Source organism: Bombina bombina, chromosome 2 (genome assembly GCF_027579735.1).
Source record: "Bombina bombina isolate aBomBom1 chromosome 2, aBomBom1.pri, whole genome shotgun sequence".
NCBI lineage: Eukaryota > Metazoa > Chordata > Amphibia > Anura > Bombinatoridae > Bombina > Bombina bombina.
In genome coordinates, this window is record NC_069500.1 from 415,550,279 (window position 1) to 415,574,837 (window position 24,559).

Here is a 24,559-nt window from a genome sequence, read left to right on the forward strand (position 1 = left end):
CAGGAAATGGTGGGGAGAGAGAGCCCTACAATCCCAATCTGAGGTTGCACTTTCTTGTCCCCTTCTCCCTTTCTTAATCTATGTGGGTTAAATTGGTTGCATGGATGTGAGCCTGACAGTCACTATTCAAATTACTGGAGAGTGGGAGGTCAGCCGGGGAGAGATTCACTCGCTCACTGCTTAGTTTTTTTTATTTTTGCGAGAGCTGTGATCTCTGGTCAGGTAGTGAGGAGGGATCTGTGGTGCCTGTGTGACAGGGCCTGAAAATGGCGGATCTTCGCGCCAAGAAAAAAGAAACAGGGGGAAGCTTCAGGCAGTATTAGAGGCCCCAGTGAACCCGCTTGTAGATGTAGCATAAGTCTTTTTAAGAGTGTTTGGCAGGTCTGGGGGGGCTTTAAATCACTATTTACAGTGGTGGGTCAGGGTATCCGTTACCTTGATTGGCGCTTACACTAGCGCAAGTTCTGAGCGGGTCTTCACATTGTCTCCGCAGTTGCCCGGTGTCTGTGTGCTATTCCGGAGCGGAGCCCCGACCCTCCAGAAAGCAACACAGACGCTGTCTTTAGGCTCCCTGGTGTCACACTGAGGCAGTGGGGTCCGGCTTGTGTGCGCTGGCTGCAATGTTTCAGTGGTGCTCTCCAGTCTCTCTTTTCTGTCGGGAGCTGTAAGAGAGGTTTTCTCCTGTAATAGTTACCCCGCTGCTTCTTCTATGATTTTCTGGGGTTATGGGGTCAGTTTGGTGGCAACTTGGGTATTATCTAATTCTTTTTTTAGTAATATAAGAGAGGAGCTCTTAACGGAAGCGTCTCCTCAGCTAGACGGTTAGCTCCGCCCCCGTAAATAAGCATATTTTAAAGGGACAGTCTAGTCCAAAACAAACTTTCATTATTCAGATAGGGCATGTAATTTTAAACAATTTTCAAATTTACATCTACCAGGAATTTTGCTTTGTTATCTTAGTATTCTTAGTTGCAAGCTAAACCTAGGAGGTTCATATGCTAATTTCTAAGCCCTTGAAGGCTGCCTCTCATCTCAGGGAATTTTGACAGTTTTTCACCACTAGAGGGTGATAGTTCATGTGTTTCATATAGATAACACTGTGCTCATGCACGTGGAGTTCCTAGGAGCCAGCACTGATTGGCTAAAATACAAGTCTGTAAAAAGCACTGAGAGAAGGGGGCAGTCTGCAGAGGCTTAGATACAAGGTAATCACAGAGGTAAAAAGCGTATTAATATAACTGTGTTGGTTATGCAAAACTAGGGAATGGGTAATAAAGGGATTATCTATCTTTTAAAACAATAAATATTCTGGTTTAGACTGTCCCTTTAAGTATATGGTAGACATAAACTGACTCTCCTGCACAAAAGGAAGCAAAGTGTGAATTTGTTTCAGGAATTTGTTCAAGGTTTTGAGATCTATTATAGGCAGAAACCTTGCTTTTTTGGTGCTATAAAGATATTGGAATAAAATGCCTGATTTATTTTTGAGGCTGAAACTTGAGCAATAACTCCCTATCGCCTAGATTTAGAGTTTGGCGTTAGCCGTCAAAAGCAGCGTTAAGGGGTCCTAATGCTGCTTTTTACCACACGCTGGTATTTAGAGTCAGGCAGGAAAGGGTCTACCGCTCACTTTCTTTCCGCGACTCCAGGCTACCGCAGATCCCCTTACGTCAATTGCGTATCCTATCTTTTCTATGGGATTTGCCTAACGCTGGTATTTGGAGTCTTGGAAAAAGTGAGCGGTAGAGCCTCTACCGACAAGACTCCTACCGTCAAAAAAAGTCAGTGGCTAACGCGGGAACATAAAGCTCTTAACTACTGTGCTATAAAGTACACTAACACCCATAAACTACCTATGAACCCCTAAACCGAGGCCCCCCCCCCCCCACATCGCCAACCCTATAATAATTTTTTTAACCCCTAATCTTCCGACCGGACATCGCCGCCACCTACATAATAGCTATGAACCCCTAATCTGCTGCCCCTAACATCGCCGACACCTACATTATATTTATTAACCCCTAATCTGCCCCCAACGTCGCCACCACCTACCTACACTTATTAACCCCTAATCTGCCGACCGGACGTCACCGCCACTATAATAAATGTATTAACCCCTAAACCGCTGCACTCCCGCCTCGCAAACACTATAATAAATAGTATTAAACCCTAATCTGCCCTCCCTAACATTGCCGCCACCTACCTACAAATATTAACCCCTAATCTCCCGCCCGCAATGTTGCCGCTACTATAATAAATGTATTAACCCCTAAACCTAAGTCTAACCCTAACCCTAACACCCCCCTAACTTAAATATCATTTAAATTAATCTAAATAAATCTACTATTAATCTAAATAAATGTACTATTAGTTACATTGCAGCTATTTTAGCATTTATATTAATTTTACAGGCAACTTTGTATTTATTTTAACTAGGTACAATAGCTATTAAATAGTTATTAACTATTTAATAGCTACCTAGTTAAAATAATTACAAAATTACCTGTAAAATAAATCCTAACCTAAGTTACAAATACACTTAACACTACACTATCAATAAATTAATTAAATAAATTACCTACAATTAGCTAAACTAAAATACAATTAAATAAACTAATCTATAATACAAAAAAAACCAAACACTACTAAATTACAGAAAATAAAAAAAAATTACAAGACGTTTAAACTAATTACACCTAATCTAAGCCCCCTAATAAAATAAAAAAGCCCCCCAAAATAATAAAATGCCCTACCCTACACTAAATTACAAAGTAATCAGCTCTTTTACCAGCCCTTAAAAGGGCCTTTTGCGGGGCATTGCCCCAAAGTAATCAGCTCTTTTACCTGTAAAAAAAAATACAAGCCCCCCAACATTAAAACCCACCACCCACATACCCCTACTCTAACCCACCCAAACCCCCCTCAAATAAACCTAACACTAACCCCCTGAAGATCTCCCTACCTTGAGTCGTCTTCACTCAGCCGAGCCGAATTCTTCATCCAAGCGGAGCAAGAAGATGTCCTCCATCCGGTAGAAGTCTTCATCCAAGCAGGGCAAGAAGAGGTCCTCCATCCAGTAGAAGTCTTCATCCAAGCGGGGTCTTCTATCTTCATCCATCCGGAGTGGAGTGGAGCCATCTTCCAGCCAGCCGACGCGGAGCCATCCTCTTCAACCTACGGACTAACGACGAATGACGGTTCCTTTAAGAGACGTCATCCAAGATGGCATCCCTCGAATTCTGATTGGCTGATAGGATTCTATCAGCCAATCGGAATTAAGGTAAGAAAAATCTGATTGGCTGATTCAATCAGCCAATCAGATTGAAGTTCAATCCGATTGGCTGATCCAATCAGCCAATCGGATTGACCTCGCATTCTATTGGCTGTTCCGATCAGCCAATAGAATGCGAGTGTTCTGAAAAATATTCAATCTGCCCCTACCAGAAACTGATATGGAATGGGGGCCCTGACATTCGTGCAGACTTGGAAGTCGAAGTAGACTTCTTGGACTTCTTTCTTTAGAGCTAAAAATGGGTTGGGCTTCCAGGAAGTTTAAGGGAAACATGATCTCTGGGGACAGGAAGAAACTTTTTGATTCTTATATTACCAAAAAAAAATTAACACATCCTACAAATCTAAGGTTACCACTTAAGATTGTTTTCCTTAGGCAAAAATGCTCCTTTACCCCAAGCAACTGTGGCAGTGATAGGATCCAGTCCTGGATAATGTCAGCAGACCAAGACTTGAGCCATAAAGCTTGCCTTGCCAAAGGATCATTCTTCAAATTCATTATAATAATTTTAAAAAGCTGCATCTCAAATAAAGCTGTTGCAGTTCTTAGGAGCTTCAAACGATCCTGGGTCTCTTCAAAAGTAGTTTCCCCAAAAATGAGTTCTGAAAGGTTGTCTCACCAAACTGCAGTAGTAGCAGCTACAGAGGCAACACTGACAGCAGGTCTAAATATAAAACCTGCAAGCTGAAAGGATCATCTGTGAAAAACTTTAAACTTTCTATCTAAGGGATCCTTAAAAGAGGTGCTATCCTCCAAAAGAATAGTGATACACTTGGCAATACACCTGGAAATAGCTGTATCCACTTTAGGAATAGTTTTCCATATCTCTGTATTTGCAGAAGGAAGAGGGAACAATGTTTCGAACTTGACAGGTGAAACAAAAGGAATGCCTGGCGTATGCCATGCCTTAGAAATGAGATAAAAAACTGAATTAGTCACTGAAAAAGTAGAAGGCTGTTTGAGGTTGTTTGACGATAGCAGGAAAAAAAACTTCTACTTCCAAAGCAATTCAAATCCTTGTAGAAGAGCGTGCTCTTGGGAAAATCCATCCTTAGAAGAGTAATCTTTAAAAGCACCCAGCAAGCACAAGCTGTAAGCGGTTCATTTATCAGTGTATCTCCCTTTTAAAGGAATAGCTGACAGCAGTCCAGACACCAAAGCTGCTCCAACTTGCTCCATAGTAAGATAAAGAGGAATAAGTAAGAACAGTAACTTAAGTATCAGAGGTAGACTGAAGCATATAAGCAGTAAAGAGGCACACATATTATTCACCCCTTAAAGGATGTGACACAATGTAAAACTGAATAATCCCTGTAAGAGAATACAGCGAGGTAAAATGACAAATAAGCGACAAAATAACTTATTAGAACAGTAAAGGCAAGTAATAACACAGCAAACAAAGGGTTAAATATTTTACCCCCAAATAGAGAAAATCTCTGATATGATAAGAGTATCTCACCATCTCCACCAGTCCTGAGAGCTTCTGTGGTATATAAATATATCCTAGAAAACAAAACATAGAGGGCGCCACATAGTGCAGGACAAGCGATCAAGATCCACAATAATATAGATAGCCAAATAGCTACTCACGTGGTGTACTGCACAGTTGTGCAATATAAGCAGACCGGAACCACAAGTCATCCGGTAGACGCTCAAGCAGTATACAGGAGGGTCCCACAAGAGGTAGTCACGATGCCCTTTGTCCCACCAGGGGGAGTCCAAGAGAGGATGGATAGGAAGGGAATTGGGGTCCTTAGCTGTTCCAAAAACATACCTTGTCCCACCAGGGGGAGTCCAAAAATAGAGGGTGGCTCTTTAAATATGACCTAATAGATCATATATAGGATAGCTAGTCAGATAGCCAAAACAAGCACTAAAGCGAATATGGCAGTGCTAGGTTCTCCAAAAATTGTACAGTGTAGCAGCGAATAGATAAATAAAAGTTTTTAATTAAAACAAGTTTTTAAAAAGAGGTTTAAAAAGCAACGCGTTTCTCCATGTCGCAGCACGGTTTCATCAGGCTGTATAAAACAATACACATACTGCTACACTTTATACAATGACATATCATAACATATAAAATATAAAGTATTGTATAAAGTGTAGCAGTATGTGTATTGTTTTATACAGCCATATAGTTCCTATATGTGATGCCTCATGGACTCTCTGATGAAAGAAATAAACATTTTTATTTTCTCTCTGCCTCCTTCCCCACTGGGAGCTTAATTTCTTCTAAACCTCCTAGTTTACACAGATATTCTATAACCAGTACTTAATTATTGAAATATACAGTATAGGTGGGGATACTACAGACAAAGACAGCTATTTAAAATAATAATATAAATTCAATCCAGGAGGTAAAATGCATTACTGGGAACACATTACAGAGCAGAACAAAACACAGTATGCTATTCCTTTAATATATAATGATCCAGCTTAATTCAGGCTATTATTGAAAGTACAGTATTTAGTGTTGTGATAAGGTGACAATCACCGTACCCTTTAAGGTGTGCGCATGTGTGCACACACACCTCTTCTGAAGCTACAGCACATGAACTCTAAAACTGTGCAAATCAATTTAAGGAGAGCTTTGTTTTTTTCTTAAATTTAATTTCAACTGAGCAATGATACTTAGGGCAGTTTGTGAGTGTGTGGGGAGCAGCTGATATTAAGAGTGATGTGGGGAGTGCTCATATTTAGTGCGGTGGGGGTTGGGGTAAATGGCTCTAGGTAGAACGGAAGTTAGGAGTCGGCAAATATAAAAAACTGAGTCAGCTCTGCTGAAGTCCTCCAACAACACAGAGAGCCCAAGGAAAATCCTGCACTTCCCTCAGCCTCCTTGCCTGTTGCAAAACAGTGCTGGCTGACTTGACCATCATGGGAAGAAGGATCACTGATACCTCTGTCTCCATGACAAGAATACCAGGCACCAGGGTCCATGTGAGTACCGGACTCACTTTTAAAAAAGTATTTCTCTTAATAAAGCTGCTGAAGGCCTCAACATAACAAAACATTGTGGCTAAATGTGTGTGTGAGAAAGAATGTGTGTTTGTGTATGTGAAAGAATGTGGGTTTGTGTGGGAGAAGGAATGTGTGTGTGTGAGAGAAAGAATGTATGTTTGTGTACACTGTTCAGCCACAACATTAAAACCACTGACAGGTGAAGTGAATAACATTGATTATATTGTCACATTGGATCTCAATTTGATTGAGCATCTGTGGGATGTGCTGGAACAACAAATCCGATCCATGGAGGCCCCACCTCGCAACTTGCAGGACTTAAAGGATCTGCTGCTAATGTCTTGGTGCCAGATATCACAGGACACATTCAGAGGTCTTGTGGAGTCCATGGCATCTACTTATCAAAGCGTCAACCGAAAATACGCCTGAATTCCGCGTCGTTCTTGTCGCGAGATTGAATAGCTGTAGTTATCAAAGCCTTAAGATCGCAAGAATTAAAAATTTGTGATGTAAAATACAATCCGACGGTCTCAATTTGACCCAGATCAATGCGAATAGAAAACCTCTGGAATTCTTGCGTAATTCTGTGTATTCGCCATGCTATAAAACACAATTTGAAGCTTTTCAAAAGTTATCAAAAAATGAACACTTGCGCTCGCGTCTTATCCGACGCTGCGTATCTAGTTTTCAATCTGCCGCCTTAGAGGTCGCGGATGCTATAGTAGTCAATAGGAATCGGAAAACTGAAATCTTATGTTCGATGTTGCTGTAGTAAAGCATATCATCTAATAAAACTCAATGTAAAGCATTATTAAATATGTATACCCTTAAAAAAGAATCCAAATATATTATTGATCTACATTTAATGCATTATTAGATATAGGGATAAAATAAGTGCTTTGGATGGATTATGCTCCAACTTTGTCTCTCTTTAAAAATAAGGGATTACATATTTTGTACACAGTTTTGCACTTGACTTGTCGCAATAATAGATATACAGAGCCAGCAAAAGAACTACATAACAGGCTCAATTAGCAGCTAGCTCCCACTATTGTAAATTAAATATTTTGTTTCCTATCCCTTTCAAATAGCAATAGATTTGAAACAAATACATATGATACTCTGATTACGTTATATTTGAAACTTATATGTGTGTGTATATACATACTAAAATATGTATATACAATTTTAAAAATAACTCTAATTCCATCTCCATTTTGCTAATAATATGTCGCTACTTGCTATCTTTAAAAGTCGATTTTAACAAAAAAAATTACAATATCTATATACAATAATGTGCTGACAATAAATGTGCTATGTTCGTGGACAGGTGGTTTTAATGTTGTGACTGATCGGTGTATGTTTGAGAAAGAATGTGTGTAAGAATGTATGTGTGTGTGTGTGATAAAGAATTTGTGTAAGAATGTATGTGTGTGTGTTATGTGTGTGTGTGTATGAAATAATGTGTGTGTGTGTGTGTGTGTGTGTGTGTGTGTGTGTGTGTGTGTGTGTGTGTGTGTGTGTGAAAGAATGTGTGTGTGTGTGAGAAATAATGTGAGTGTGAGAAAGAATGTGTGTGTGTGTGTGTGTGAGAAAGAATGTGTGTAAGAATGTGTGTGTGAGTGAGAAAGAATGTGTGTAAGAACGTGTGTGTGTGAGAAAGAATGTGTGTGTGTGAGAAAGAATGTGTGTAAGAATGTGTGTGTGTGAAAGAATGTGTGTGTGTGACTGTGTGTGTGTGTGTGAGAAAGAATGTGTGTGTGTGTGAGAAAGAATGTATGTAAGAATGTGTGTGTGTGAGAAAGAATGTGTGTAAGAATGTATGTGTGTGTGTGAGAAAGAATGTGTGTGTGTGAGAATGTGTGTGTGTGTGTGTGTGTGTGAGAAAGAATGTGTGTAAGAATGTGTGTGTGAGAAAGAATGTGTGTAAGAATGTATGTGTGTGTGTGAGAAAGAATGTGTGTAAGAATGTATGTGTGTGTGTGAGAAAGAATGTGTGTGTGTGAGAATGTGTGTGTGTGTGTGAGAAAGAATGTGTGTGTGAGAAAGAATGTGTGTTAGAATGTATTTGTGTGTGCGTGAGAAAGAATGTGTGTGTGTGTGTGAGAAAGAATATGTGTGTGTGTGAGAAAGAATGTGTCTGTGCATTTAAAGGGACAGTCTACACCAGAATTTTTAAGGACCAGGGCTATTTTTTACATTTCTGCGGTGTTTGTGTTTAGCTGTAATTTTCCTCTTACTCATTTACTGTACCCACACATTATATACCGTTTTTCTCCCCATTAAATGGACTTTCATATCTTATAATTTACTATAATTTTTTTTTAATAAAATATGATGAAAAAATTGAAAAAAACAAACACTTTTTCTAACTTTGACCCCTAAAATCTCTTACGCGTCTATAACCACCAAAAAACTCCCAAGCTAAATAGTTCATAAATTTTGTCCTGAGTTTAGAAATACCCAATGTTTACATGTTCTTTTTTTGCAAGTTATAGGGCAATAAGTACAAGTAGCACTTTGCTATTTACAAACCATTAGTTTTTTTTCAAAATTTGCATAAGTAGAATTTTAACACTGATATATGTCAGGAATCCCTGAATAACCCTTCACATGTATATTTTTTTTTAGTAGACAACCCAAAGTATTGATCTAGGTCCATTTTGGTATATTTCATGCCACCATTTCACTTCCAAATGCGATCAAATAAAAAAAATCGTTAACTTTTTCACAATTTTAGGTTTCTCACTGAAATGATTTACAAACAGCTTGTGCAATTATGGCACAAATGGTTGTAAATGCTTCTCTGGGATCCACTTTGTTCAGAAATAGCAAACATTTATGGCTTTGGCATTGCTCTTTTGTAATTAGAAGGCTGCTAAATGCTGCTGCGCACCACACTTGTATTATGCGCAGCAGTGAAGGGGTTAATTAGATAGCTTGTATGGTTAATTTTAGCTTTAGTGTAGAGATCAGCCTCCCACCTGACACATCCCACCCCAGATCCCTCCCTTAACCCCTCAAACAGCTCTCTGCCCTCACCCACCTCACAATTGTCACAGCCATCTTAAGTACTGGCAGAAAGTCTGCTAGTACTAAAATAAAAGGCTTTTTTTATTATTTATTTATGTATCTATCTATATATCTATATATATATATATATATTCTGCAGTGTTGGATCCCCCCTTAGCCCCCAACCAGCTCTCTAACCCTCCCCCAATACTTATTTGCCGCCATCTTGGGTACTGACAGCTGTCTGCCAGTACCCAGTTTGCTAAAAAAAATTGGGGTTTTCTTTTTTTATAATAAAAGGCAATTTTCTGTAGTGTAGCTGCCCCTCCTTAATACCCTACCCCCTCCCAGATCCTTTCCCAACATTTATTCCCTCCTCCCTTTACACTTGTGAATGTGTAGCAGGCGTGCACTCCAGGAACAGGAACCGCTCCAGCGATGGGCCGCCCACCCGCCTCCCTCGTATCCCTCCCACCCACCAATGATCAGCACCATCGCTGACCGATGCAGAGAGGGCATTGGTTTGCTTAAAAAAGGGTATTGCACGATGCCTCAATATTGAGGCATCGCTGCAATACCCTGAAAGCGGCTGGAAACCCCAGAGGATGTGTCGTTAACTACCATTTTTGTAGGACGTGCCTGGCACGTCCTTGGTCGTTAAGGGGTTAAAAAGATAGATAATCCCTTTATTACCCATTCCCCAGTTTTGCATAACCAGCACAATTATATTAATACACTTTTTACCTCTGTGATTACCTTTTTTCTAAGCCTCTGCAAACTGTCCCCTTATTTCAGTTCTTTTGACAGACATGCCAATCAGTGCTGACTCCTAGGTAACTCTACGAGCATGAGCACAATTTTATCTATAGGGCACACATGAACTTATGTACCCTAGTTGTGAAAAAATGTCAAATGCATTCAGATAAGAGGCAGACTTCAAGTGCTAAGAAATTATCATATGAGCCTACCTAGATTTAGCTTTCAACTAAGAATACCAAAAGAACAAGCAAAATTGATGATAAAAGTAAATTGGAAAAATGTTTAAAATTACATGCCCTATCTGAATCATGAAAGTTTATTTTTTACTGTGCAAACACACACACCTTATTTAAGAGAATTTTTGCTTTGCTGAGAGTTAGCCTTGAGCTGTCCTTTAAACAGCAATTTCATTTTTCTCTTTGTCAATTTGTACAACAATGTTTTACATTTACTTTCCAAGACTCCAGCCGCTGCAAACGCGGAAGTGGTTGCTAGATCCGGGGAGTGAGCAGAGCAAACTAACAAGCACAGGCTGCAGGGGAGCAAGCTGCTGAAAACGGCCGGTGCAGCCGTGAAAATGCACAGAACAAAAATGGATAGGCATCTGCTCAATAAGGAATGAAAGCAAGGGCATCCAAAAAGAAGGTAAAAAAAAGGTAAAAAAATTATTCTTTATTTACTCATTTAAAATGCTGGCAGTATAGGGCACGCAAACTCCCTGACTAGTTTCGTGCTCTATTGAGCACTTAATCATAGGGTAAGTTTGTTCAGTGTTCATAGCCTATTTAAAGGCACAGAACACCTGAAGACAATTACATATTAAAAACTGCAAAATATTTAAAGTATGGTTTTCCTTTTAATTATTAATCCTGTGAACCTTTTGCATACAGTCACTCAAGTATTATTTTGACCCAATCACTTTAAATTCTGCAGTGTATGTGGTGTGTGGTGTGTGTGTGTGTGAGTGACGTGTGTCGTGTGTGTTTATGTATGCGTGTACGTACTACCTTTACAACAGTTTTGAGTTTGGCTACACTCAAAGATAAAGTATGCACACATTTTAGTCATTTGGCCAAAAACTGCACAGGCAAAATATTTTGCGCACACTGTTCAAAAAAGTTAGAGGAAACATTGGTAACTATATATATATATATATACTGTATATATATATATATATATATATATATATATATATATATATATATTGTGACAGAACCCAAGGCATAGTAATGGAAGGTGTCTATATTCCCTCAAAAGTGCTGCAGTGCGGGGTATGGTCTGACAACCCCAGGGAGAATTGTTATGTTTGTTTGCCACATAGAGAAAATATTGGATTTATTTCTGGGTCCCTGGGGTGGAGTATTTGGAGAGTAGGGTGGGCCAGTGCTCCACCCCGCAGTTTGCAAGTAGCACATTATGTCAAAAAGTCCAGTCCAGGAATTCTGTCTGACTCAGCTAGCTACTCACCTGCATGTGGTAATTAACAGCAGGTGCTAATAAAATCCCCAGTCAGGGGTTGAGAGGTAGATTTTGCCAGCAGTAAAGGGAAACTGCAAACACTCTCCTGAGAGACTGAGAGGAATTATCTCTAAAGGACAAAGTTTGAAAGGTCTGTGCAATATTACTTTTGTGAAAAGCTACTTAGTGCAGACAGTTGTACTTGTTAGTAAGTGCTCAGTGGAGCAAGCCTCTTTTGTTTTGTTTATGTTTATTTTGCCTGTTTTTTGCCAGACCTGATAATAAACAGACTGTATTTTATAAAGCTACAACCTTGTGTGCTGTTTCCAGCTTTGAGGACTGTGTGTTTCCAAGATCCCAGGTGACATATGGTGGAGAATGCGGGCAACACACTAATAGTCTGTTAAGGAAACAATACCACACTTAAAATGGAGGAAGTTGTAAAGGCTTTACTACAGGCTACGGCCTCACTGCAACAGGCTACTGCCACACAGCAGCAAGCTACTGCCAGCCAGCAAGAAAATATTGCAGTGCTACAAAAACTGGTATTAACACAAAGAGAGGAACAGCAGAATATCACACGTACAATGCAGCAGGAGATTCGAGGCCTATCTGAAAGACTGGGCAGGTGTGCTGCAGAAATTCCACACAGTTCTAAGACTCTGAGAGTGAGTAACTATTTCCAAAAGATGGTGGCTACAGATGATGTGGAGGCTTACCTGATGGCTTTTGAAAGGACAGCCGAAAGAGAGGGGTGGCCTGCATCTGAATGGGCAAGTCTCCTTGCGCCATTTCTGAGTGGAGAACCTCAGAAGGCATATTATGATTTGGAGCCTGAGCAGGCCAGTGACTATAAAAAGCTAAAAACAGAAATCTTGGCCCGCCTGGGAGTAACGACAGCAGTAAGGGCCCAGCGATTTCACTCCTGGACTTACAGTCAAGACAAAGCCGTGCGGTCACAGATGTTTGACTTGATACATCTTGCCAGGAAATGGCTACAGCCAGAGGTCAACTCAGCTAGTCACATTGTGGAACAGCTCGTGATGGACCGGTTCCTGCGAGGATTGCCTGTTTCCCTGCGGCGGTGGGTCAGCCAGAGTGAACCTAAAACTGCTGACGGTCTAGTTGCCCTGGTGGAATGCTATTTGACTGCCGGAGAGTTTCTACAAATCCCCAACCAGGAAAGACCTAGAACCCCGAAGATCCAGAGTCCCAGTAAATTGGGTAAGACTGTTCCGGGGAAAAGGGGGTATCGGGAGGAGCAGATGGGTTTTTACAACCCGAGGGACATTACTGCAAGGGACAAGAGTTTTGTGAGGCAGGAAGGGTCCACAATAGCCTCAAAGATGTTGTCTAATGCTAATATTAAATGTTTTCAATGTAAAGAGTATGGACATTTTGCAAAGGACTGCCCTGAGAATGATGTTGCTATGGAATGTAATGTTGGCAATATGAGAGACAATTATTCATTGTACACTCACTCAGTATATGCAATTACCAAAAATGATTGTTTAAATGGCCACCCTTGGTGCACTGTAAGGGTGGAGGGAAATGAAATTAAAGCTTTGCTGGACTCTGGTAGCATGGTTACGCTCATAGACAGGGGTCTGTTGAGAAATACTCCTATTGATAATTACCAGAACCTAGATATTGCTTGTGTCCATGGGGACATACACAAGTATCCAACTGCTAAAGTACTTATTGAAACTCAAAATGGCCCTATAAATCATAGAGTTGGTTTAGTGGATAAATTAGTCCATGAAATGATAATAGGCAGAGATTTTCCCCATTTTTTGAATCTATGGGATGCTGCTGAGGAAAATTCACCGGATTCAGTAGAGGGCGCTGTTTGTGACTTTCCCTTTTCTGATTTATTGGGGGATGACTTAGACAAAATAACTCCTGCTAGAGGGAAACACTCAACCCCTATGGAAATCCTAGTTGGAGGTAATACTGAACAGAATAATACAGGTCAATCTAATATATCTGAACCTGATGTAGAAATAACTGACCTAGAGGTTAGCCCAAGTAACTTTAGGGCTGCACAATGGGAGGATCCAACTTTAGCTGTGGCTAGAAACTATATTTCCATAAGAAATGGCACCCCCATTAATACTGATAAAGCGCTCACCTATCCATACTTTGAAGTGGAAAATTATTTATTGTACAGAGTTGGGAAAAAGGAGTCTGTCAAACAGCTGTTAGTACCCCAGGCATATCGACACACTGTATTAAATCTGGCACATAGCCACATACTTGGGGGGCACTTGGGGATTGAAAAAACCAGAGAGAGAATTCTTAGGAGGTTTTATTGGCCAGGTGTAATGGCATCTATCACAAACTATTGTTCTTCTTGTCCTGAATGCCAATTAACTGCCCCTCTTACAACATACCGTAGCTTCTTGGTGCCCTTACCCATAATTGAGGTCCCATTTGGACGCATTGGTATGGATTTTGTGGGTCCTCTTGTAAAGTCTGCAAGGGGGCACCAGTATATATTGGTAATAGTAGACTATGCTACACGTTACCCTGAAGCAATACCCATGCGTACTACTTCAGCAAAAGCAATTGCTAAGGAGTTAATGTTAATGTTCAGCCGTGTTGGGATTCCCAAAGAAATATTAACAGACCAAGGCACTCCATTTATGTCGAGAATTACAAAGGAGTTGTGTAATCTTCTTCATATAAAGCATCTGAAAACATCCGTATATCACCCACAAACTGATGGTCTGGTAGAACGATTTAATAAAACACTAAAGGCTATGCTCAAAAAAGTAATTGATAAAGATGGGAAAAACTAGGATTTCCTTTTGCCTTATTTAATGTTTTCCATCCGAGAGGTCCCTCAAGCTTCTACTGGGTTTTCGCCCTTTGAACTTTTGTATGGAAGACACCCCAGAGGGTTGCTAGACATAGCTAAGGAGACTTGGGAACAGGAGTCAACCCCTCACAGAAGTGTGATTGAACATATAACTCAGATGCAGGATCGGATGACAGCCATTATGCCCATAGTTAGAGAACACATGGAAAATGCCCAACAGCACCAGCAGAACAGCTATAATAGAAATACCAGGGTTCGTGTGTTTAATCCAGGAGACAGAGTACTAGTCCTGGTTCCCACTGTAGAGAACAAATTTTTGGCAACATGGCATGGGCCATATGAAGTCATTGACAGAGTGGGGGAAGTAAATTACAAAGTAAGACAGCCTGGGAGGTGAAAGGAGGTACAGATTTACCATGTGAATTTACTTAAACCGTGGAAAGAAAGAGAAACACTTGTGGCTATAAAAACAGCAGACCTCCCTACAATGGAGGAGAATGAACCCGTAGTCAATATCTCAGAAACCCTGACTATCCACCAGAAGAGGGAGGTAAAAGACTTCATCAGATTAAATAAAGATGTTTTCTCCTCAGTCCCAGGAAGAACTACGATAATAGAGCATGACATTGTCACTGAACCGGGAAAAAGGATAAATCTAAAGCCATATAGAATACCTGAAGCCCGGAGGGAAGCAATCAAATTGGAAGTAAAGAAAATGCTGGACCTTGGGGTAATTGAAGAATCCCAAAGTGACTGGAGTAGCCCAATTGTGCTTGTACCAAAGCCTGATGGCACAATCAGGTTTTGTAATGATTACCGGAAGCTGAATGCAATATCCAAGTTTGATGCATACCCCATGCCAAGGGTTGATGAACTTGTGGAGAGACTCGGGAGAGCCAGGTACCTTACCACATTGGATTTGACCAAGGGTTATTGGCAAGTCCTGCTTACAGGACGGGTAAAGGAAAAGACTGCCTTCTCTACTCCAGATGGGCTCTTCCAATACAAGGTGTTACCTTTTGGCCTACATGGTGCTCCAGCAACATTTCAAAGAATGAAGGACCGGATCTTAAGGCCACATGCTCATTATGCTGCAGCTTACTTAGATGACGTGGTCATACATAGCGAAGATTGGGAGTCTCACTTGCCAAAAGTGCAAGCTGTCCTTAATTCCATAAGAAATGCCGGTCTGACAGCAAATCCGAGTAAATGTACCATTGGCTTGGAGGAGGCCAAGTATCTTGGCTATTCCATTGGAAGAGGAATAGTAAAGCCACAACTTGCTAAAGTTGAAGCCATAAGGAATTGGCCACGACCTATGACGAAGAAACAGGTCAGAACATTTCTTGGGCTTGTTGGCTACTACAGAAGGTTTATCTCCAACTTTGCTACTATAGCGGGTCCTTTAACTGACCTCACTAAAGCAAAAGCTCCAGTAATAGTGAAATGGTCCTCTGAAGCTGAACAGGCATTTCAAAATCTCAAGGAAGCCATCTGTAGACAACCAGTGTTAGTCACCCCTGATTTTTCAAAGGAGTTTGTTTTACAGACGGATGCCTCTGATGTTGGGCTTGGAGCAGTGCTTTCCCAGGAAACTCAAAGTGAAGAGCACCCAATACTATACCTGAGCCGGAAACTTCAACCTAGAGAAAAGAACTATTCAATTGTTGAAAAGGAGTGTCTAGCAATTAAATTGGCTGTTGAAACTCTCAAATATTATTTGTTGGGCAGAAAATTTAGACTAGTTACTGATCATGCACCTCTCAAATGGATGAGTCAAAATAAGGATAATAATAGTAGAGTTACACGCTGGTTCCTTAGTTTGCAACCCTATCTCTTCTCAGTAGAACACAGGGCAGGAAGTAAGCAGGGTAATGCTGATGGCCTTTCACGTATGCATACGCTTTTGGCCATGGTTGCTCACCCCACTAGGTCTGAGCTGGCGGGGAGGATGTGTGACAGAACCCAAGGCATAGTAATGGAAGGTGTCTATATTCCCTCAAAAGTGCTGCAGTGCAGGGTATGGTCTGACAACCCCAGGGAGAATTGTTATGTTTGTTTGCCACATAGAGAAAATATGTGATTTATTTCTGGGTCCCTGGGGTGGAGTATTTGGAGAGTAGTGTGGGCCAGTGCTCCACCCCGCAGTTTGCAAGTAGCACATTATATCAAAAAGTCCAGTCCAGGAATTCTATCTGACTCAGCTAGCTACTCACCTGCATGTGGTAATTAACAGCAGGTGCTAATAAAATCCCCAGTCAGGGGTTGAGAGGTAGATTTTGCCAGCAGTAAAGGGAAACTGCAAACACTCTCCTGAGAGACTGAGAGGAATTATCTCTAAAGGACAAAGTTTGAAAGGTCTGTGCAATATTACTTTTGTGAAAAGCTACTTAGTGCAGACAGTTGTACTTGTTAGTAAGTGCTCAGTGGAGCAAGCCTCTTTTGTTTTGTTTATGTTTATTTTGCCTGTTTTTTTGCCAGACCTGATAATAAACAGACTGTATTTTATAAAGCTACAACCTTGTGTGGTGTTTCCAGCTTTGAGGACTGTGTGTTTCCAAGATCCCAGGTCACAATATATATATATATATATATATATATATATATATATATATATATATATATATATAAAAAATACATATATATTATACAAAGTTCCGACATAAACAAATAAGTTCAAAAGTGAAATCACCTGATCGTGTGATTTAGATGATGGGATTGTGTCTGGGGGAGTGCCTATGAACGAAGGAACGCCCTCCAGCCCGCGATCCCATTCAGGAAGCGCCTTTGGCTTCAGTACAGCCAAAAGGCTAGGACGTTCAATGCCGTCCTAAGGGCAGGAAGGGGTTAAAGGAAGAGATTTTTTTTAAATCCCTTAAAGATCTATTAGACTGTAGATTAGTTTCCATGATTCTCTCTTGTCTAACAGATTTTGTTCTTATTTCTCATTTATCTCAAAGAAAGAAAGAAAAACAGTTTTTTAACGCCTTCAGGATGAAAGTACCAGTACAACTTCAAATTGTAAGCATCCGACCAAAAAGGATGTCACAGGATCTTCACTGGAATCATGTGACTCTAAACAGCGTTGATGGGCTCCTGGGGGACCGCATGAATTGCTAAGCATGTGCCCCAGTCGGATCCACCAGAACTTTCACAAGGAGGGGAGCAGGAAGCCACAAAGTTAGGATGTTCTATGCTGTCCTAAAGGTGTTAAAGTCCAGTGCTTTTAAGACAGAATGGAAAGTCCTAACAAAATGTACAGATTTGAATGCAGCATCTACATTCTTAAATGGGGTTATTTTTTGTAGTTCAACAGGACAATTTATGACCACAACAGATTTGGAGAATACAGGTACAAAACATATTGGGACCAGAATTTCAGAATAGTTTGGATTTTGGAATATTTGTATAAAGATCAATATCTTATCTCATTTATAAAAAAAAATGTAAATGTCATAATGCAGCTTATACATGCAACCAAGTGGTAGTTTTATATATTTTTTTTTATATTTGTGTATACATAGTACAAGATAGTACAGTACTGTAATATAAAAATATTAAATAAAACCAAACCAAGGACACAGGCAGAGAAGACTGCGACTTACTGACAGGGAAACAATAGTCATTTTAATCATTTTATTTTAAAAAGATTAAAGAAAAAGTTTGCATTTTGGAATAATTATGGATTTTGGAATTCCAGATTTGGGGATTTGTACCTGAAATTAGTTTCATGCTTGGAGTTAATTAGAGTTTTAGTGAAACATTTCCATTTAGAGCTTGTGAATTTTTCTTTTAGTTTGGACACATTTATGTGAGAAGCAGCCAGGATCTTAGAAAAGATTATGCAATAAGGCATCTTAAAAAAATGTAATTATGGACATCCTTTTAATACTTTGTTGGCTAAGGAGTATGTATGTCAGGCATCCTTGGGGATTCAGACTGTTCAATCTTTTCATAGTAGTTTAATCAGTCCAAAAGTACTCTTTATGTTTTGTTTTTTTTTGTTTTTTTTTTTGGGGGGGGGGGGTATTTTCTTGATTTTTCTCCCAAACTTCAGGATTTTAAAGACCACCTGTGCAATCATGGATCAGGAGGCTAACTTTGCTCCAGGTCTGTCTGTTAAACATGTAATAGTTGTATCACTATCTCTATGGTGCTGATTTTAGCATTTTATTGAACTCATTTTGTTGCTCCAAGATGGCATCTGTGATGGATACCCTGGCTACCCCGGCTGGGTAGCTCCACCTAACGGGTCCTTCTTCCTCCCTGGTGACTCCAGCTATGTAGCCCAAGAAAATGATTCTAGCAGGAGCCCACCTAAATGACTAGACAGACTAGCATTCAGGTGAAGTAAAAACTGCTTTATTTTACAGAAAACACAGCTTTTATACATTTCCAACAGAAAAGGGGGGTTGTTATAACAAATATTATACAATGAGACAAACATCAGACAATGGTTTGTTAAACAAGATTCTAATCACAAAAGGACAATGGATGACTCCCACAATAGCAGAAAGACACATAACAGCAGGAGGTCTCAGCATTCGATTATCTAATCACAAAAGGACAATGGATGACTCATACAATAACAGAAAGGCACATAACAGCAGGAGGTCTCAGCATTTGATTGTCTGTGCTGTGTGTAATCTCCTGCTCTGTGTCTCACACCTAGACTGAATGTACAGACACATAACAGCAGGAGGTTACAATAATCTCGAACATTGTGAGTCTGGGGAGGGGGTTGGGACAGGCAATACTGAATTGGGCTGTCACCTTAAACTCCAACCAAAAAAGGGGGGTAAGAGTTCAAGGTTGTAGGGGGGTGGGAGTTTAACCCTTGCAGCCCGGTATCCATGACAACTCCACCCTTCCAGTTCGGCAGACCCGGCTAGATCCACAAGGGTCTACTTGGGGCTGTCCGACGAGCATTCTATTTAAGTCTGCCGGGAAAGTCCATCGGCATTCCCATTGCCCTTTACTGGCCTATACTGAACGTCAAAATTAAAGGGCTGCAGGGCCAAACTCCATCTTAGTAGACGTCCATTATCTCCCGACACTCGGTTAAGCCACACCAGGGGGGTTGTGATCGGTGAGGACAGTGAAAGGTCTTCCATATAGGTACGGTTGTAATTTCTTGAGGGCCCATACCAGTGCCAGTACCGTGGCCTACCTCCCTGGGCAGCAGCTTCCTACTGATGTAGGCTATGGGGTGGTCATGCCCTTCCTTGTCCATCTGGCTTAACACTGCTCCCAACCCAAACATGGAGGCATCTGTGTGTTTGGTGGGCTTAGGTGCAGCCAGGATGGGGGCAGAGATCAAGGCAGACTTGAGGCTCTGAAAGGCGTTTTCACATTCTGGGGACCACAGTACCTGTTGGGGCAGTCTTTTATGAGTCAGGTCGGTCAGGGGTTTGGCAAGGGTGCTATAATTGGGGACGAACCTTCGATAATAGCCAGCGGTTCCTAGGATGGCTAAGACCTGGGTCTTGGTTTGAGGAGTGGGCCAGTTTGCCACTGCCTCAACCTTGGCCGGCTCCTGCTGTCCGCAGCCCGCTCGGTGGCCCAGGTACTGGACCTCCGAGCTGCCTATGGTGCATTTGTTGGGCTTCAGGGTCAGCCCGGCGGCTCTGAGGCAATCTAGAACGATGCCCAGGTGGATCATATGGTCCTCCCAGATGTCGCTAAAGATGACAATGTTGTCAAAGTAGGCACAGGCATAGTCTTGGAGGCCATCCAGCAGGCAATCCACCATCCTTTGAAAGGTGGCTGGAGCCTTCTTCATCCCAAACGGCATGACCTTAAACTTGTAGAGGCCGAAAGGGGTGATGAAGGCGGACTTGGGAACGGATTCAGGGTCTAGTGGGATCTGCCAATACCCCTTGCAGAGATCAAGGGTAGTTAGGAAGTGACCTCTGGCAATTCTATCTAAGAGGTCATCGACGCGGGGCATGGGGTAGGCGTCGGTTGTGGTTCTGTCATTGAGCTTACAGTAGTCAATGCAGAACCAGGCAGTACCATCTTTTTTGGGGACCAGCACCAACGGGGAGGCCCAGGGACTGTTGGACGGTTCAACAACACCGAGGTCTAACATTCCTCGGAGCTCCCGGTGCATACTGTCTCTGACAGCTTCAGGTACTCTGTAAGCTGCCTGCCTCAGGGGAGCTTACCCCGGGGTTTCCACTCTGTGCCCAGTCACTGTGGTGTACCCAGGGACATTGGAGAACATCTCCTGGCAGTCCTCTAGTAAATGCCGGACCTGCTGTCTCTGTCCAGCCGCTAATCTCTCATCCAGGATTATGTTACTAATTGAGGGGTCTCATCCAGCCCGGGGAGCTCCGGCATGGGGAGGCTCTCCGAGTCTGCCACAGCCGGAGCACAGATAGTGGCTACATCTTGGGGTCTTTCTACATACTCCTTGAGCATGATCACATGAAAGGTCCATTGGACCCGGTCATCGGAGCTTTTTGCTACAAGGTAGGTGGTGTTATTCAATTGTTCCACCACCCGGTAGGGCCCTTGCCAGGAAGCCTGTAACTTGTCCATTTTGACAGGCTTCAAGGCTAGAACCCTCTGCCCTACTGTGAGAATTCGGCTACGAACGTTACGGTCGTACCACCGTTTCTGTCTCCTTTGAGCGCCCTAAAAGTTCTCCCGCACCATGGCAGTGAGGTCCTTCAGCCGATCCCTTCACTTCAGGACGTACTCCACAATAGAGGGTCCTTCCTCCCTGGCTCATCCCTCCCAGTGGGCTCGCAACAAGTCTAGGGGCCCCCTTATTTTCCGGCCATATAGCAGCTCAAATGGTGAAAACCCGGTGGATTCCTTTGGCACCTCTTGGTAGGCAAAGAGGAGGTGCGGCAGGAATTTTTCCCAGTCTTTGCAAGTGGCCGACAATGTCTGAAGCAATTGCTTCAGTGTCCCGTTAAACCATTCACAAAGCCCATTGGTCTGGGGGTGATATGGGGCACTGTACAGGGGTTTTATCCCACACAGTTCCCATAACTTCTGGGTGACCTCTGCTGTAAACTGGGTCCCTTGGTCAGAGACCATTTCTCGGGGGAAGTCTACCCTGGTGAATACCCGGAGCAAAGCACCTGCCGCCGTCTCCACCTGGATATTCGCCAGAGGTATTGCCTCGGGATACCTAGTGGCATAGTCGACTACCGTGAGTATGTATTTTTTCCCGGAGGGGCTGGGTCGAGGTAGGGGCCCTACTATATCCACAGAGATTCTGCTAAAGGGTTCATCAATAACAGGGAGAGGGTTAAGGGGTGCTTTCATATGGTCCCCGGTCTTCCACTACTTTCTGACACACCATGCAGGTCTTACAATACTCCCTAATTTCTCTTGTGATTCTGGGCCAGAAAAAGACCTAAGTAAAGCGGTGGTGTGTTCGGGAGTTGCCTAAATGCCTGGCCAAGGGGATGTCGTGCCCTATTCGTAGCATGTCGGACAATATCGTTTCAGTACCACCAGCTGGCGTTTGGGCACTGGCTCTTTCTTTCTCCAGGAGACCCAATACAACAGACCGTTTTCCCATTGGAACTGTTCCTCCCCGGGGCCCTGGGGGTCAGTCCCTACTCAGTCTCGGAAAGGGGCAAGGGTTGGGTCGCTCAGGGTCTCTTGGGCAAATTCAGAGGATAGTTGGTCGGGAAGGAGGTCAGGGACCGGGGTTGGGCATTGGGGGGTAAGGGTAGGGCGTCGGGGAAGGAGAGGAGTCGGGGTGTGAGGTCTTACTTGGGTCCCCAGCTGCGGTGTGTTGGCTTGACGCTGAGCTTGCCTGCGGGTGGTCACTGGACAGGTGTCCAGGGGAGTATCCCCCAAAAAGGTGGAGACAAGTAGGCCGAGGTCGTTCCCTAGTAGAACCTCTGCAGGAAGATCTGACATAATGCCCACGTCCACAGTACGGGCTCCAGTGCCCAAAACCAGATGGACACAGGCCATAGGGATTCGTACAGTGGCACCTCCGGCCACTCGAACCGCAAGGGTTTTTCCAATAGTGGTAGAAGCGGAGGCCAGATGAGGCTGGATCAAGGTGATGGTGGATCCGGTGTCCCGTAATCCTTGGGCTGCCTTTCCATTGACCCAAAATGGTCTAGCAGTGGGGCTAACGGTTGTTGATAGACACAAGGTGGGCTTCTTGTAGAGTGCCAACTTCCTCTTCAGCCCATTCAGGGTAGTCAGCCGATGCTGGTGCATAAGCGTAGTGGGCAGCGGCTGTGTAGGTCGGGGCTGGAATGCTTACCCAAGCTGTTGGCTGGGGGTGTCTTGGCTGGGCTGCCAGCTGCTGTCGGGCCCGATGTGGGCATTCGCACCTGAAGTGGCTGGGGTGCCCGCAGGAGAAACATCCCCAGGAGTCCCTGACTCCAGCCGGAAGGACAAAGGCCGGGCTTCCCGGGGCTTAGTGGTAACCGCTGGGGGTCGGACTACAACCGAAGCCAGGCGGGGAGTCGATTGCAGGGCAGAGCGAGCTTGGCGGCGAGCATCTGCGTATTGATCTCCAGGACGGCCACCTGGTCTGCTGTGGTGGGCCGGCGGTCATGGATCCATTTTTTAATTTCGACTAGAACATGGTTATAGAAATGCTCCAATAGGAATAGCTGTGCCACTTCGGCCCCAGTAGTGGCCTTGCAGACGGTTAGCCAGGAAATCATCGACCGGGTGAATTGGTGGGTACATTCTGTGAAAGGCTGTCTGTCCTGCTTCCTTAGTGCCCGTAATTTCTGCCGGTGGGCCTCTGGTGTGAGCCCATATTGGGCAAGGATACGGTCTTTCACTTTGTTATAATCCTTTTGGTCCTCAGAAGGGGTAGCGTGGAAAGCTGCCAAAGCCCGCCCTGACAATTTACCGATCAGGACAGACAGTCTGTCGGTGTAGGCTACCCCCTGTAGTTCGCATTGGGTCTCAAAGACCTGAAGATAACAGTCAATATCCTCCTCCTCTTCCTTATAGGCTCGGAAGGCCCCATGGGGTAGCTTGGGCGGTCGGGGAGCCTGCATTCCATGGGCGGATGGAGCCCCTCCTATGGACTGGTGGATTTCTGCTAACTTGAGCTGGGTAACATCTTAGACTATCTTTGTGATGACCTCCTCTGGTGGCCGGGTGTCATACAATGCCAGCCGCCACTGCACTTCCCGCTGTATATCGGACGTGGGTGTCCCTGGGGTGGATACTGTACTTGGTACTGTAATTGATGGCTCATTGCCCTGGTCATCATCCGACCCACTGGCCGCCTGGTCCTCCCCCAACATTTTTCTGGTGGGGGTAGTTCTGCTCCTGGTACCTGCAGTTTTCCCTCGAGTCTCCATTCAATAATACTTCTAGCTGGTGGTTTGAAGGTCCCAGGAAGTTGGAAGCATCCCACCGCTGCCAGCCAATGTGACGGATACCCCGGCTACCCCGGCTGGGTAGCTCCACCTAACGGGTCCTTCTTCCTCCCTGGTGACTCCAGCTATGTAGCCCAAGAAAATGATTCTAGCAGGAGCCTACCTAAATGACTAGACAGACTAGCATTCAGGTGAAGTAAGAACTGCTTTATTTCACAGAAAACACAACTTTTATACATTTCCAACAGAAAAGGGGGGTTGTTATAACAAATATTATACAATGAGACAAACATCAGACAATGGTTAGTTAAACAAGATTCTAATCACAAAATGACAATGAATGACTCACACAATAGCAGAAAGATACATAACAGCAGGAGGTCTCAGCATTTGATTATCTAATTACAAAAGGACAAAGGATGACTCATACAATAACAGAAAGACACATAACAGCAGGAGGTCTCAGCATTCGATTGTCTGTGCTGTGTGTAATCTCCTGCTCTGTGTCTCATATCCAGACTGAATGTACAGACACATAACAGCAGGAGGTTGTAATAATCTCGAACATTCTGAGTCGGGGGGGGGGGGGGTTGGGACAGGCAATACTGAATTGGGCTGTCACCTTATACTCCAACCAAAAAAGGGGGGTAAGAGTTCAACCCCTGCAGCCCAGTATCTGTGACAGTGAGGTTGTAGGAGGGTGGGAATTTAACCCTTGCAACCCGGTATCCGTGACAGCGTCCCTTACATTCCGATTGGCAACAGCCAATAGGATTTTTTTACCCTTTAATTCCTATTGGCTGATAGAATTCTATCAGCCAATCGGAATGTAAGGGATGCCATCTTGGATGACGTACCTTAAAGGGCCAGTAAACCTAAAAAATAATGTTATATAATTCTGCACATAGTGCTCTGTGATAAAAACAGACC